Raw genomic sequence first — 15,932 nt, forward strand, 5'->3', positions numbered from 1 at the left:
TTGCAAAACTCCTTGCTGGCCTTCGAAGTCGGCCTCTGTTTCCAGAACAGCCTCGCTAAATGGCGAAACAGCTGTTTCTTCGCGCTTGTCACTGTGTCCGTTAACTAGGGGCACAACAACCCTCTCAGCGCACTCTAAACTAGCACTATCAAGACTAGCTTTGTTACTCTCGTCTTGGCCTTCGCAGTCGGCCACAAGTTCTAGGGCGGGAAAACCACCGCTCACTTCAGTGACCGAATTCACCTCGCTTCCGGCTACTAACACCTTTAACTCGTCACTGCTTGCAGCTGCCTCTGGAATCGTATCTTGGTCCTTTGACCGCTGCTCATTAGGGGACACGCCTAGCAGTCTCTGAGTCTCCTCATGTGCTTTTGCCCTGAAAGCTCCCTTACTGGAGAAGGAACTCTCCCTGCTCCTCCTTAGAGAAAAACTCTCCTGGTTCCTCTTTGGAGAAAACACTCGCCTTTCCTTTGGCGACTTTTCTGACCTATTCGACAATAAATAGGGCAACCTATCTGGCAGGCTGGCTGAAATTGCCGCCGCCGTACACACTTGGCCTAAAGGGCCTTCCGTTGCTGGTGCGGGAAAACCGCCGCTCTCTTTGCTTTGTGTGTGTGTCACTTGCATCACACCTTTTCCAAAGCTTTCTAATCTAGCCATCTCAGTGCTAGCAGTACCTTCGACAGGATGGGCTTCTCTCTCACTTGGGCCTTCGAAGTCGGCCTGCCATGCTACACCAAAGCGCCTGAACAAAGCTCTCTTAGCCCTGTCGTAGTCGCGCGCTTTCTCATCGGACAAACAATGCAAGAAACACGCAGCGACACTAAACGGGAGCAGTGCTCCTAATCGCTCGGCCCACGAGTCCCTGCTGACACCCTCTTTCTCACACACTCGTTCAAAACCGGCGAGGAAATTAACAATACCCTCGTCTGTCTCGAAAGTGTGGAGCTGGCGTCGCGCTGTCCGCCATCTGAGCGTCTGATTTTCCCGTTCAAGCTCTTTCATCCTAAGAGCGTGCCGTTGCGCTGCCTCCTGCTCGCGCCTCTCGCGAATTTCTGCATCGTGCCTGCGCCTTTCTGCTTCTTCACGCTCGCGCCTCTCGCGCTTCTCTACAGCTTCAAGCTCGCGCCTCCTGCACTCCTCTGCCTTTTGCTTTCTTTCCTCAATTGTCTCCCAAGCCTCATCAGCTTCCTCGACCGTCACCTCTTCTACCTTCATGACGTCGAGAACCGCTTCTTTCGTTTTTGTGGAGTCGACCGAAATGCCTAACTCCTCGCAAATTAGAAGGAGGTCCTGCACTCTGAATTTCTCCATAGCGATCTTGTTTGCCTTCAAAATTCACCCTTCCTAAAATTCGCTATGTAAAGAAGGTGAATTTCCCAAAATGGCGCCCGCCAGAAAACACAAAGTTACTCTCCTAGCAACTACCTACTTGTACTAGAGAGTTCTGGCGACATGAAGCGCAAACTCAGGCACTAAGCCCGTCCTTATCGCTACCATCAGGAGATCGCAGAATTTCTCTCTTCGTTCCTTCCTTATGAAACAATTTTCCTGGCCTCTCCGGCCTTCTCCCAACTCACTTCCTCATTCTGTAAAAGCTCCAATTGTTGACTTTTGCCTACCGCAGGGACAACCAAAATGCCCATCGGCTCACAACTTTTGAGGAGTTCCTGGATTTCAAACTTATCCGTATTTACAGTGCACCCTGTGTTTCTTCCCCTTAGTAATTTAGCCCACGAGACACTACATTCTTGGTCTGTGAGACAAAATCACTAACAACATCAAACACCATTACCGACTTAGTCACCTGCGCTAATGAGTCTGGCGAAAAGAGAAGCAAACACGTAGCACTCACCACACCGATGTAGCCAACGCAGGCCGATCCCATAAGCTGCCAGCCACTGTTGCGAAAGTCGATGGTCCGTGGGTCCACGAAGGGTTGCATGTATGATGCCGTGCCAGGTGCCAAGAGGAAGAGATATCCAGGGAGATTAGAAAACTGTTTTATATACACTGTACATGGTATATTACAAGATGGGCTCCATGATATTGGAGCCGTCTACGTGCTAACATCTTTGCATGTGGTAGCGTTTACATCTCCGAACGTTCTCCATGGTCGAGCGTGCTCTACATCGTCAAGCGTGCTCTACATCGTCAAGCGTGCTCTACATGGTCAAGCCTCAAGCGTCCCTGATAAGTGGTTCTTGAGGAAAGGGAAAGGTTCTTTTAGCCAATCAGCATCTTGGATCAGGTGGCCATATCCCGCACGTGATGTGTCGTCGTTTCCCGCCGGGCTCCGCCTCCAATCTTGTTAGGTCGCCCCCGAACACAGGCAGCGGTTGACACCTTGGGAACCGAACGTTGATGTCGTTCCCCCGGGATTGCCAGACACTGGCCCCTTTCAAGATTCGCCACTCCATAGCGGTCAGTTCGCGGAATCAGGGAGGGCGGTGGCTGTCTCGAAAGGGCGCCAGTTTGGCGCGTCGCAATCGACGCCGGACCTCGTCGTGGTTCGGGCGGCGCTGGTAATTCACGGAACCGCACCAAAGGGCGACGCTGCCGTTTAGCGACGCATGAGGTAGCCTGGAGACCAACTGCTAATCCCTCAGTCCCAGGTGACAATTCTCGGCCGCGAGAAAGGGCGCCAGGTTGGCGCGTCTGAGTCGGCGCAGGCCTCCTTTGTCCCGAGGGACCGCCAGACACAACACCATATAATTGCTATCGCAATAAAACAAGCGCTGAGGAGAGGAGACGGCGGAGGAAAGAGTAGATGGCGGTACTTTTTCTATATAGGGACTTTAGCCGTTGGGCGCTCTCTGCGCCCTCTGTATGACGTCACACCCCGCGCTCCACAGCTGTGATAGCTGGGAGTATAGACGTTTTCACGAGGGCTCTTCCGACGGTCTGGCGTCGAGAGTATGTGTCAGTGTTGCCTGTTTCCATTGGTTTTTTGTTACTTTCCCATTAATAAATGGACTTGTAAGCACTGAAAAAATGTGCTAGTGTCTGCACTCTTTCTAATAACTGAAAAATTATGTACGTAGTCTTATTTCTTTATGATTGTTTTCTCGGTTGTATTTAGGGCTTCCTATTTTGCAGTAGTCTTCAACGCAAACTAAGTGGAGAGAAACACACAAAGGTATGAGCCGTCGAAGTGCCTAGACTCTACCGTCAACGCAGATCGCTTTCAACATAGGGCTCGCGCACCACGGGTTAAGCGGGAGACACACGGTCCGATTCGGTGTCCGATCCGGCGTTCGAGGCGCCGGAACGGCAGCCGGAACCGAGGCGTTTTGCCGTGCCGAAGCGCCGGATCGGATGCCCGGCGTGCGATAAACTGGACAGATTTTCACCGTCCGACACGTCCGGCAACCGCACCGTCATTTGGCCGCAGCCAATGACAGCGCGCCTGGCATGTGACGTTCTCTGACGCTCCCTCCAGAGAGGCGGTGCCGGCGGGCCGGTCTGTCGTCGCCTCTTTTTTTTTTTTTTTTTTTTTTCATGCCGGCTGCAACAGCATTGCTACAATTCGTTTCTGACACGAAATAGTTACCAGTTCGGTAAAATTATCTAGAACCTGTGCCTGTTCTGCAGAGCAGCGCCTAGTACTAGCACTCAGCTACTTGCGAGATCCGCCGGGAGCCGCGATGCGACAGCATTTCGCAGATAGACAGCACACACCGACTGTCTGAGCGAGGCTACTCGCTTAGCTTGCTCGCTTGCCCTTCGCATCGACGGCGTCGAGTAATCCAAGTGTATTTATTTACGGGTAACCTACGTGTACAATGTTAATCGTGTTGGCAAAAATAAGCGCACTTCGACGAGCTCGGACTGGATCGCAAGAGCCGTTGGCCGTGGCTTCCGCCGAGCCAGGCCTACCGGCCCTATTGCTGGCTGTCGGCGGAGCCGTCAATGGAGAACACACCGCTGCGAAGTGTTTTGTCGCTCGCAAAGATGAAATTTTAGTGTCAGTGTTCGCGTAAAGCGAAGCCGCATTGCGCAAAGTTGTTTATCTTGAATATCTCGACGAGTATACGAAGTCTTCCGAGCGTACAAGCTGGGGCGCAAGATCTGGGCAGAGCTTAGGCGCCGCTCGCTCGTTCGGATGCCCGTCCCGTGTGCCCCGAATCGTCGTATGCCGCATGCCGGAGCATGCGGCGCCGCATATCGGAGCGGACGCCGAATCGTACCGTGTGTCTCCTGCTTTACGCAGTTGCTGCCGAAATACAACGTCCCCCCCCCCCCCCCTACCTCCCCTCCCCCCGGAGCCTAGCCTACGACGAAAGACGGCGCGCTTTCTTCCCGCTTTCCTCCATTGCTCGCGCGAGATTGAGCCGCCATCCTCAGCTCACCATCGCACGCTTTCACTCGCGCATACAGCATACGGTGCGCGGAAACGATGTTACGCCCTTGCACTTTATCAGGAGCATCACGGCGACAACGAGCGCGGACATGCGCCTGGAATGTCCATATAATTGCTATCGAAATTATATAGGAATGGCACTCATACGCTTCCGCGTAACCCACGCTCACGAAGGGAAGCGTCACCGTAAGTTTTTCTCTCCCTTCTTGTTTTATATTTCCGGTGCCATTAAGAAAGATGAAAAGTTTGCAAAGTTTATATTGACTCTCACGCTGTTAGAATTACATTGTTTTGAGTATATCAAGATTTTTTATTTTTTTCTAAATGCGTAAACATTTCTATGGTTATCGAACGAGAAAACTGTCCGTGCGTCCGTCCTTCGCGTAAGATGATCACTGTCAAGATAGTGCCAGCCAGCTGTGGGAGAAGACGACGACGAACGCGCGAGCACCGGCACGGGCGCGTCTCTGTGACCACATGACGTGTGCAATCAGGCGCGCACTCGGCTCACCTTCAGTAAGCCAGAACTGTGGAGCAGCCGTGGCTGTGGATTGGAGCGTCATCAGCGCAACTTAACAGTTCAGTGCTTCAACCGCGCTTCCCCGTTTCTCGACTCTTTCACGGTCGTGCTTGCAATGATACCAAACACACCAGCGCACGACCACTCAACACCAAGTCGTCACTACGAAATGCTTACGCGTCATTCAGATGAGGAGATTCTACGTAAATGTTTTCCTCTCTCTCTTTTCCCCTATTTACAATCCCTATTTCCTCCACCCATGTACAGAGTAGCAAACCGGAATGTCGCATCTGGTTAGACTCATGGCCTTTTCTCCCTCTGTCTCCCTCTCTGATACTTGTAATTTTTTTGCAATATATTCAAAACATTTTGAGCGCCTAAATCAAGGTTCTGCATCAAAGGGTTTCTGTAGTTTATTCCTTTCTCTAGAATGCAACATATTTCATTTAAATCGCTCCAGCGGTTGTTTCATAAAAGCATTTCGCAATTTTACATATATTTGAATAGGGAAATCGGAGTTTTGCCTGAGCTAAAGCTTCCTTTTAATTTTCATCACAGATGGTGCTAAAAGTCCCTGCGGCATAATCAGTAGACTGTTTTCACAAGACCAAGGAGGTTTAAAAAAGAAAAATAAAATTATAAATTAGCAATTTAAATTTAAAATTTATAAATTTTAAGCATTGAATTTTTTTTAAAGGGTTGGCCAACATGCCCCAAAATTGCAATCGCCAAGGCTTGCAAATCAATACTCCGCAGCAGTGGGAGGCCACGTTGCTCAGCTCGGATCCCGACGTGCAAGTCTGGGGTCACGCAGAAGGCAGAGGCAGCCGTTAGAATCCACTTCTGGCCGCCTGACCACAAGTGGCCCCTCACCAAGTGACATTTTCATTCCATCTCAAATATAGTTCTGAATACTATAGCTCTTCCTCTTCCTTGGGCGAGACCAGCATAAACGTAGTTGTTTTTTTTTTTCTTCGAGCATGCACCTTACCGCCGTAAGCGCGCGTGTCAAGCACGTGCATCGCTCGATGATCGACGGCCTCACTGCACGTGCTCTCGCGAGGAAAAGTTAACTTCGTCGCAACTTCTTCTTCACTACGTTGCAGCACAGAAAAGACACCATCAAAACATGCGTCTGTACATCTGCATAAAGCAGAGCCTGGGCCCCTCTCTCTGCATGCATTCTATGGGGATTCTCACTGAGCTCGCTATGCAGCGATCAAATCTCACTGAGCTTACTATGCAGCAGCCAATCGAGCATCCTCTGCAGCTGGCTGTTACGGAATGGGTCTTTTTCTTGCCCTTTCTGACGTGCGGCGGAGTGCTTGAAGCTTCTTGCTTCACCTCCGCCGCGGATTCTTCAGGAGAACCACTTGCTCCTGGTTAAACCCAGTCCTTTTCTCCCCCCACATTTCCTCTTCCTCCTCCAACTTTCCCTACCTCTCCGCTTCCTTCATCCCAATCCCCTCCTGAAAAATCAAAAATCAGGCCAGCATAGCAGACCAAGGAACAGGAAGTGGAGTCAAAGCGTCAGGCCGAATAACGCGGCCAAGGCTTCCTTCCGTCCTCCGACGCGTGGTGGTGCTAGTGGGACACATTGTTGCTAGTACCGCAGTGGACTAGCAAGAAGCACGTGAACGGCCAAGAAGACTCAAAGCCGTACGCCGGTTAAGCACTTTAATTCTCTTCAGAAATAACCTCCTGTACATGCGCAAGCTTGTGTATTGGAACCTTTTGCGAAGTGTCGAACGACGGCAGTGTCGAAGTTGAGTGTTATTATAGCATCCAGAAAGTTGTTTCAGGGCGTAGATTATAGTAATAACATTTCTCTGCAAGCGTTGAGGCTGCGGTTTTTTTTTTTTTTTGTGAATGTTAATGGAATCGTTTTTCTCGCCATGAAAAAGCGTGCACGTAAAACACGTGCGCTAAAGAAAGCGTTTGCACCGATATAAAAACCTCTGAAAACTTTGCAGAGAAGTCTGAGAACTTTGCACATATTCAAGAGGTGGTGTATGTCACCAAGTCGGCAAATTATTAATACTTGCGTTAATTGAGGGATTTACAAAATATGTCAATCTCGCCAATTGCTAAGAGCCCTCACCGAGATGTTTGAGACGACAGGTAACTCTACCAGTTTCAAGATATTAACTTTCAAAGGGTCCGACGCAATGCATTGGCGTTTCAGTTACTTTTGTGATTCCATGCCTGAAATCGCGTTTCCTTATAAGTGGAACAACAGTGCATTTTTACCGCAACTTTGACGGCGCATATCTCGAAATCAGTGCCATCCTCAGAATTCGTTCCAAGTCGATATGCTTTGAAAACTTACCAGCTACAATTCGTAGATTGAAATATATGCCGCAGGTAACTTAATTAAAATGTTAATTAGCGGAGCTATGTTAATTATTCAATTAAGTATTTTGATTTCTCGTTGAAGTTTTGGCCGCATAAACTATTAATTTAGATCAAGGGTTAGACTTGTGCTATACGCCGCAGGCAATTTTGAAAATGTTGGTGCAGTTAAAGAAGACAACCTATATGTGCTACCGTTCTACTATGTGGACCCCAAGACCAACTATAGTGCTCGAAGTAAGAGAGGAGTATCATTAACTTGCGGAGAAAGAACACGATGTCATTTTCTAGTGTCTTCAAGACCATGGTGGCCTCGCGGGCAACGAACATGCCAATGAAGCTGCTGAGAGTTCTCACGAAGATGGCGTGAACGAGCCTATTCCGCTGTCAAGAACAGGTGCAAAAACAAAGCCTTGCATGCTGGCGCAATTTGTCACACAATCCATTAGCAATACGCCAGGTTTCATCACATCTGTCTGCATCACGTGGACCCTCCTCCCAGATTCATGTTTCAAGTTTATTTGTGTCTATCAAGACATTATTGAATGACTAGAATATGCAGAAAAGGGTCCCAAGGTCGCGCGACCGTACCGGGACCCTGTATACATAACTTATAGAAGAAAATTAGGAAGGAGCCGGAAAATAGAAATCCAATCAAACGTAGAAATAGGTTGAAAATAAAAAGACAGGCGAAACAATCAATTCAAGCAAAATACAAAGTGAGCCGAAGTAACAGTGCAAGTATAAAAAAATGTCTTATCTACAAAGTCAGAAATATAATCAAGAAATGGAAACTCCGATTAACAGTGAAAGTTTGCAAGTCAAGTTACATAAACAACAATTAAACCGTATGTATCGTATGTACAGTACCCTGTATCAAGACTGCCTCGAAACGAGACAACTCTTCATTGCCGACTGCTGTTTGCTGCATCCGGTCAGGTACGGATATTTTGGCTTGCGCATCGGAATGGCTGACAGTGCTGCCTGTGGCGATTGCGGCAGCGAGGAAACCATGGAACACGTACTCTGTCATTGTCCTCGCTACCGCATCCAGAGAGTCGCTCGCCTCGACGACCTGTCGCTTTCTGAGCAGGCGGCGATCTTGAAATGCCCGCTTATGCGGTCCTCACACGAGAACCATGCTCGATGCTCCGGCAACTCGCCTCATCGCGGTCGCCGCGCGGCCTCCGCTCCTACAGGCGCGCGTCCGCCGTTGCCTGGCAACCGCCACAGCTGGCGCGCTCGCCGCGCCCTCTGTGTGGCATCACGCCACGGGCCTCGATTCTCCGGCAACTCGCCGCGCGGGTACCGCTCCTTCCGTTGGTAAAGTCCCTATATAAGAAAAGTACCGCCATCTGTTGATCAATGCCGCTTCTCTCTCTCTCCTGTATCTCCGATTGGACGATGATAGCGCGCGCTTTCGATTCTTGATATTTTTTTTTCCGCCTCAGAGCCATTTTGAAAGTCACTCTGCGCAGCCGCAGTCGCCGGCGGCGGCGTGCGCCCAGCCTGAAAGTTTCAACGTGGACTTTCTAGGGGCGCCACTGTCGGCTTGCTTTCGCAAGCAAAATGTAAAAAAAAAAAAAATGTCACAGTTTCGCCCTAAGGGCGAAGCAATGAATGCGAAAGCAACACAGCAATGTCATACGATGTAAGGTGAGCGGCTTTCGTAGCAATATGAATTGTAGTAAAGATGTGCTGATTAAGTAAGCAGGTGTGCTGCGGCGTAAGTAGACCGACATGAAGAGAGACTCGATGACCACGAGAAGGCGCGTGTGCAATGGTGGTGTTGATGAGAAGCGCTTCCCGTGGGCAGCGCGTGCGAAGGGACACACCTGTAGCGCTGCACTGCCGATCCGGGCAGCATTACATGTGTAAAGTGCGTTGGAAAATGTGGCCCGACTATTACTAACTGAATGAACAAGCGTGGTGTGAGTGCGCACAAACAAGCATGAATAGATCACACTGAATGACTGCAGACAACGACTGTCAAAACGCTGGCAGCAAGCCCATACGCCGCAGCGGGCGAAGGTACGTGCGGTCTATCGCTTCAACAGAAACTGAGCGGCGAATGCACAGTGCATAAAGGTCAGCGCCGTGTGGAGATAAGAGACGGTGCGGTCGAGCGACGAGCGCGGTTGTTGGCAGAGTAGAAGTGCGCCCCCCCCCCCCCCCGCTGCCTCCGGCGCTGGCTTCCCGCTTCCTTACTTGCGCGTGGGAGAGATAAGAGACTGTGCGAGCGAGTGACGAGCGCGGTTGTTGGCAGAGTAGAAGTGCCCCCCCCCCGCTCCCTCCAGCGCTGGCTTTCCGCTTCCTTGCTTGCGCGTAGGAGATTGAGTGCGTTCGCTCTCCGTGATAGCGCGCGCCCCCGCACGCTTCCGCTCGGGCATACGGCGCGCGGCGAAGATTTTATCTATACGGAACCTCACGGCGACGGCAACGGCGACGCCGACGGCAGAAATCCGGTTGAAGTGTCCATATAATTGCTATCGCAATAAAAAAGAAAAAAATTTGTCGCAGTTTCACCTGAAAGGCGAAGCATCAATTGCGATAGCAAACTTGTAGAGAGCTATACGGAGTAATGATATTAGCTTTATCAGCTGTATAAACTTGGACATATGCAGCAGCATCGGCAACACGCAGAACTGTTGTCGACGCCATCGGCGTTTTGCCCGCGTTCGCTCAAAATGCGTGCGGCGTTGGTGACTGTTGCCGGAGCCTCTGATATAAATAGGCACTGCGTGCCGCAGCTAAACGTCGCCTCCCTTCCCTACCCCTCCCCCACGGCCTCTCGCTCGTCGGAAGAAGGCGCGTTTGCTCTACATACATGGTGATTGTGAAGGAGAACAGAGACGCCTACTTCTGCAGCCCTTAAGCGAGCACGGCGCAGAACAGAACGCGCGTTTGTTCTCCGCCGTGCGTTCACTCCCCGTGAAAGACGCGCCCCTCGCGCCCTTTCACTCGCACATACAGCGTTCGGCGCGCGGCGACGATTTCTTCTCCAAATGACGTCATACAGAACCTCACGGCGACGGCGACGGCGACGCCGACGGCAGAAATCTGCTTTTGAGTGTCCATATAATTGCTATCGCAATAAAAAGAAAACTAAGCGCTGAGGAGAGGAGACGGCGGAGGAACGAGTAGATGGCGGTACTTTTTCTATATAGGGACTTTAGACCGTTGGGCGCTCGCTGCGCCCTCTGTATGACGTCACACCCCGCGCTCCACAGCTGTGATATGAAGGGGAGAGCTCGCCTCGCCGCAGCCATAGTTGAGGCCACAGTATGGATGGTGTCTAACTACAAGCGAAGCCTAAGTGCAGCCGGGGGTTTGTAGCTATCGCTACTCGACTATGTTTAACCAGAGCTAAACCACAACCAATTTTTTTTTTAGTGGCACGAGCACCGAGTGACACTCTTTGTTTCTTGCGCAGCAACTTCCGGTTATGGACCGACTTCCGGTTTGTCACAGAGGTGAGACGAAATAAAAAAATAAAAAAATAAAACCAGGTAGATATTGATGGTTCTACTTATGGTTGATGATATATATGAGCACGAGGTCGCGGGATCGAATCCCGGCTACGGCGGCCGCATTTCGATGGGGGCGAAATGCGAAAACACCCGTGTACTTAGATTTAGGTGCACGTTAAAGAACCCCAGGTGTTCCAAATTTCCGGAGTCCCCCACTACGGCGTGCCTCATAATCAGATCGTTGTTTTGGCACGTAAAACCCCATAATTTGATTTTTTTGATGATAGATATGACATCAGAGCACAGGTTTAATACAGTAATGAGCTAATGAAGTGTCAGGAATTATTAGAAACAATTAAGGAAAGTCTAATTGCCGTACACCAAAGCACACAATCGTACACGTTAGATACCCGCCGCATCAGTACAGGTTCCCGTGAAACTAACTGACCAGACGTGACGTCATCAGTGACGTCACACTTATACAATGTGTACCCGCTCATTAGTAATTAAAATAAAAAAATGTCCCAGTTTCGCCCTAAGGGCGAAGCGATGAATGCGATAGCAACACAGCAATGTCATACGAAGTAAGGTGAGCGGCTTTGGTAGCAATATGAATTGTAGTAAATATGAGCTGATTAAGTAAGCAGGTGTGCTGCGGCGTAAGTAGACCGACATGAAGAGAGACTCGATGACCACGAGAAGGCGCGTGTGAAACGGTGGTGTTGATGAGAAGCGCTTCCCGTGGGCAGCGCGTGCGAAGGGACACACCTGTAGCGCTGCACTGCCGACCCGGGCAGCATTGCATGTGTAGCGTGCGTTGGAAAATGTGGCCCGACTATTACTAACTGATTGAAGAAGCGTGGTGTGAGCGCGCACAAACAAACATGAATAGATCACACTGAATGACTGCAGACAACGACCGTCAAAACGCTGGCAGCGAGCGGATATATACGCCGCAGGAGCGGGCGAAGGTACGTGCGGTCTATCGCTTCAACGGAAACTGAGCAGCGAATGCGCATGATGGTCAGAGCCGTGTGGAGATAAGAGACGGTGCGGTCGAACGAACGACGAGCGCGGTAGTTGGCAGCGTAGAAGTGCGCCCCCCCCCCCCCCCCCCCCCCGCTCCTTCCGGCGCTGGCTTCCCGCTTCCTTGCTTGCGCGTGGGAGAGATAAGAGACTGTGCGGACGAGCGACGAGCGCGGTTGTTGGCAGAGAAGTGCCGGCGCTGGATTTCCGCTTCCTTGCTTGCGCGTGGGAGATTGAGTGCGTTCGCTCTCCGTGATAGCGCGCGTCCCCGCACGCTGCCTCTGGGGCATACGGCGCGCGGCGAAGATTTTATCTATACGGAACCTCACGGCGACGGTGACGCCGACGGCGACGCCGACGGCAGAAATCCGGTTGAAGTGTCCATATAATTGCTATCGCAATAAAACAAGCTAATTAGAGCTACACACCGCCTGACATAGAGCTAACGCCTGCCTAACATAGCGGAGGGGTGACGTCACTCCTCTCGCTTCTCCTCTTCGGCGCGCACCTGATCCGTCGCTCGCTCGCGCGCGCCAGCTGTGTGCCGATGCTCTCCGGTGAGCGGCGGAGGGGCGCGTAAGGTGCGCTTCGTGTGCCATCCGGTAGGGGGCTACGAGTCGCACCCTTTTCGCCCTCTTTCGCTCCCTCGCCCGCTCCTCTTTGCATGGCGGTTTCCCGCCAGTTCCGTTTGCTCGCAACTCTGAGACCGAGTTCGGTTTCCCACCCGTTCCGTCCGCCATGGAAGTAGACGACGAGGATGCCGGGCCAAGTGTTGTGTACCGTCAAGCTTCCGACAGTGATGACGCGGTGCCTAGTGTAGTGTAGTGTAGTTTACATCGTTTACATCAAGTAGTGACCAGCATTCTCTGTGTCTGTGTCGTACTTCACTTTAATAACGCAAAGTTAACACAAGGAAAACACAAAGTTAACCCAAACAATACACCAGGGTACTCCAACGCCGAGGTGAGAGTGCCACTAGCAGACACCTAAGTCAAGGAATTATAGGGTCGTTTCTCATTTTTTTTTACCATTCCGCTGACTGTATGGAGTTGAAGACAATTCCTAACCGGCAGTCCAGCGAGGCTTTCCTCCATCATCCATCACGTAGCCGTTTACTATAGTGGCTTTGTTTTGTTTTCCCGCTTTCAATTCTCGTCACCTCTACTATGAGGTAGGGGGTCAAAAACTATACGTCCGTTCCGAAAGTGCTCATGTGTGCCACGGAATTCCTTCAATGTGAAGCTGTTCTTTTTTTTTTTTCACAAAAAGACACTGTGAACCCTTCGGCATACAGCTAAAACCCGCCGTGATTGCCTAATTATCAATATGGAGGTAAATAAAATACCAATACACCCTAAATATCAATCCTGGAGCACGGTGGTCATCCGTTCAGTTCAGTTCAGTTTATTGTCCTTAAAGAGCCCCGGAGGGGGTATTACATGAGGGTGGTTTCAATATAAGTTCCACATTACGTACGCATCATTAGCTATATGCAAAGTGATCTCTATCACACCCTGTTGGATTAAAGACGGGCAACTGATGTCAACAATGTCAGCAGGAAGGCCGTTGCAGTCTTTAGCTGTTCGAGGAATGAACGAGGCGGGAAAATGATCGATTCGGGCACGCGAGCGTATACGAGTTGCTGCGAATGACTGGTATGATGAGAGATGCGTTCTGCGCATGCAGAAGGGTACTGAAAAAGAACTTGTGATACAGCTCATGACTAGCAATGCGTCGGCGATTGGATAGTAGTGTTAATGCGGATTCTGTTTTAAGTGCAGAAATACTGACATCCTATGAATATTGTGAGTGAATGAACCTAGTAGCGCGGTTCTGAACCGATTCAAGTGAGTTGATAAGATATGTTTGGTGTGGGCTCCAGGGACGGTATTCTGTAAGTCTACCTAGTGGACTGTCCATTTCGGCTGTCGCTGATTGGCTGCTGCTTGATGTGCAGGAAGGTGCCAGACCAGTCTCCTTCCTGCACGTCAAGCAGCAGCCAATCAACGATAGCCGAAATGGACAGTCCACTAGGTAGACTCTTGCATAATACCGCCCCAGATGGCAAATGCATATTACAGTTTTGCTCGTACAAGGGATTTGTAGGCAAGCAGTTTTACGTTTTGAGGGGCCTGACGGAGATTACGCTTTAAATTCGTACCGATCCGTACCAGTAGTACGTACAACGCTCATTTGCGGACTGAACACTTGTCCGTGTTCTGTTCACGCTATATTAAATGTGAATAATCTGGCGATGTGCGAGACAGGTACCTACAAAGCGACTGTATACTTAAAGCCAAGAAGACCCGGCAAGGCGTCGCTCGAGCACACGAAATTCTCCTGCGAATTTCAGTTCCAAACAGCGCATGTGTTCATAGTCCTTGAGCGGAACACGTTTGGCGCGAACGAAAGCCGCGTGGCGGATGTGTAGTCGCATGACGGAAGCAGGAATGGCCTTTCGGTCGCACTCAATGTGGACGCACGCGCGTCGACGTTGCGGAAGGAGGGGAAATCTGTTGTCTGGTTGCTTCGGGGGCAGCAATGACGTTAAACGCACTCTGAATGCTGCATACCTCACCCCCCCCCCCCCCCTCCACATCGTTCTTGTATAATACTGTCTATATATACACATACACGAGTGAAAACAGCCGGCTCGAGGGCTCTTTCTCTCACAGTGAGCGTAGGCACGCGCCTAACTCGCTGGCATTAACAACAACAGCTGTTCGGGAACGACGAACCTCGCCGACCAGCCGTCACAGGCGCGCGGCGCTCCGTGCATTTCTGCTCTCGGCCACACGCGGAGAAGTTAACGCAAGTTTGTCGCTGCGGGATACATCTGGCGGAGATTCTCTGGTCTCTCGGGTTCGTATACTTTTTCAGCAGTTCAGGTGGTTCTTTTCAGCACAGCCAATACCGGCAGCGGGCCTGACACAAGCTAACAAAGCTTAGTTTCACCACATAGCTCGGTATGTGAAAGGGAAAATTGGCATCCATCCGTAAATAGCCCGAAGCTGCAAAGAAGACCAATACAGCTACCCCAGAAAGAAAACTTCGCAGTGGATGGAATTTTTTTCTTATGTTTCACTTACTTTCCCGGGAAACTTTTTTTTTTATGGAACCCTTATGCATATATCCTTTGTGTAACTTCGGGCTGCTTTGAGAGTGGGGTTTCATTTTTAGAATCTTTCCTACCACTTGCGGATTACTCCACATTTGGTTTGCTTAGTTGTGCATAATCAGCTATCCGCTGAACATATTTCATGGCGCAGAACACATAAATAAGAAGGACCCACACAATAAAAGCATTGTGTGTTTGCGAAGTGTGAGTTTTTGTGCGTGTGCGTGCGTGCGTGTCATTCTTGCGCATGTTTTCTTTTGTGCCAAGGCATAATATTCAGTGACTGCACCAAGACGACGCTCTTTTGATATTGCTGAATTGAATTCTGGGGTTTTACGTGCGAAAACCCCAGAATTCGGTAAATGCGCTTATGTGTACTCTTCAAATGTCTAACACGAATCATTACGTGACACTATGCTCAGCATATATCTACCTTATTTTCTTGCGTGCTTCGTGTATATTGTTTATTGCGATAGCAATTATATGGACACTTCCACCGGATTTCTGCCGTCGGCGTCGCCGTCGCCGTGAGGTTCCGTATAGATAAAATCTTCGTCGCGCGCCGTATGCCCGAGCGGAATGCGTGCGGGGACGCACGCGGTCACGGAGAGCGAACGCACTCAATCTCCCACGCGCAAGCAAGGAAGCGAGAAGCGAGCGCCGGAAGGAGTGGGGAGGGGGGGGGGGGGCGCACTTCTACTCTACCAACAACCGCGCTCGTCGCTCGCCCCGCACCGTCTCTTATCTCCACACGGCTCTGACCTTTATGCGCCGTGCATTCGCCGCTCAGTTTCCGTTGAAGCGATAGACCGCACGTACCTTCGCCCGCTGCGGCGTATATACGCTTGCTGCCAGCGTTTTGACAGTCGTTGTCTGCAGTCATTCAGTGTGATCTATTCATGTTTGTTTGTGCGCGCTCACACCACAGTTAGTAATAGTCGGGCCACATTTTCCAACGCACGCCACACATGCAATGCTGCCCGGATCGGCAGTGCAGCGCTACAGGTGTGTCCCTTCGCACGCGCTGCTCACGGGCAGCGCTTCTCATCAACACCACCGTTCCATACGCGCCTTCTCGTGGTC

At 50.6% G+C, this 15,932-nt stretch overlaps 1 long non-coding RNA gene across 1 annotated transcript in view; it reads left to right on the forward strand.

Annotated features, from left to right (window-relative positions):
* The first annotated feature begins 14,434 nt into the window (after positions 1-14,434).
* The window catches only part of LOC125944763 (uncharacterized), a 66,033-nt gene continuing 64,535 nt past the window's right edge, over positions 14,435-15,932 (forward strand). Inside the window, exon 1 of the long non-coding RNA XR_007466470.1 lies at positions 14,435-14,593. This is a non-coding gene — a long non-coding RNA (uncharacterized LOC125944763). The remainder of the gene's footprint in view (positions 14,594-15,932) is intronic.

This window comes from Dermacentor silvarum, chromosome 1 (assembly GCF_013339745.2).
Source record: "Dermacentor silvarum isolate Dsil-2018 chromosome 1, BIME_Dsil_1.4, whole genome shotgun sequence".
NCBI classification, from domain to species: Eukaryota; Metazoa; Arthropoda; class Arachnida; order Ixodida; family Ixodidae; genus Dermacentor; species Dermacentor silvarum.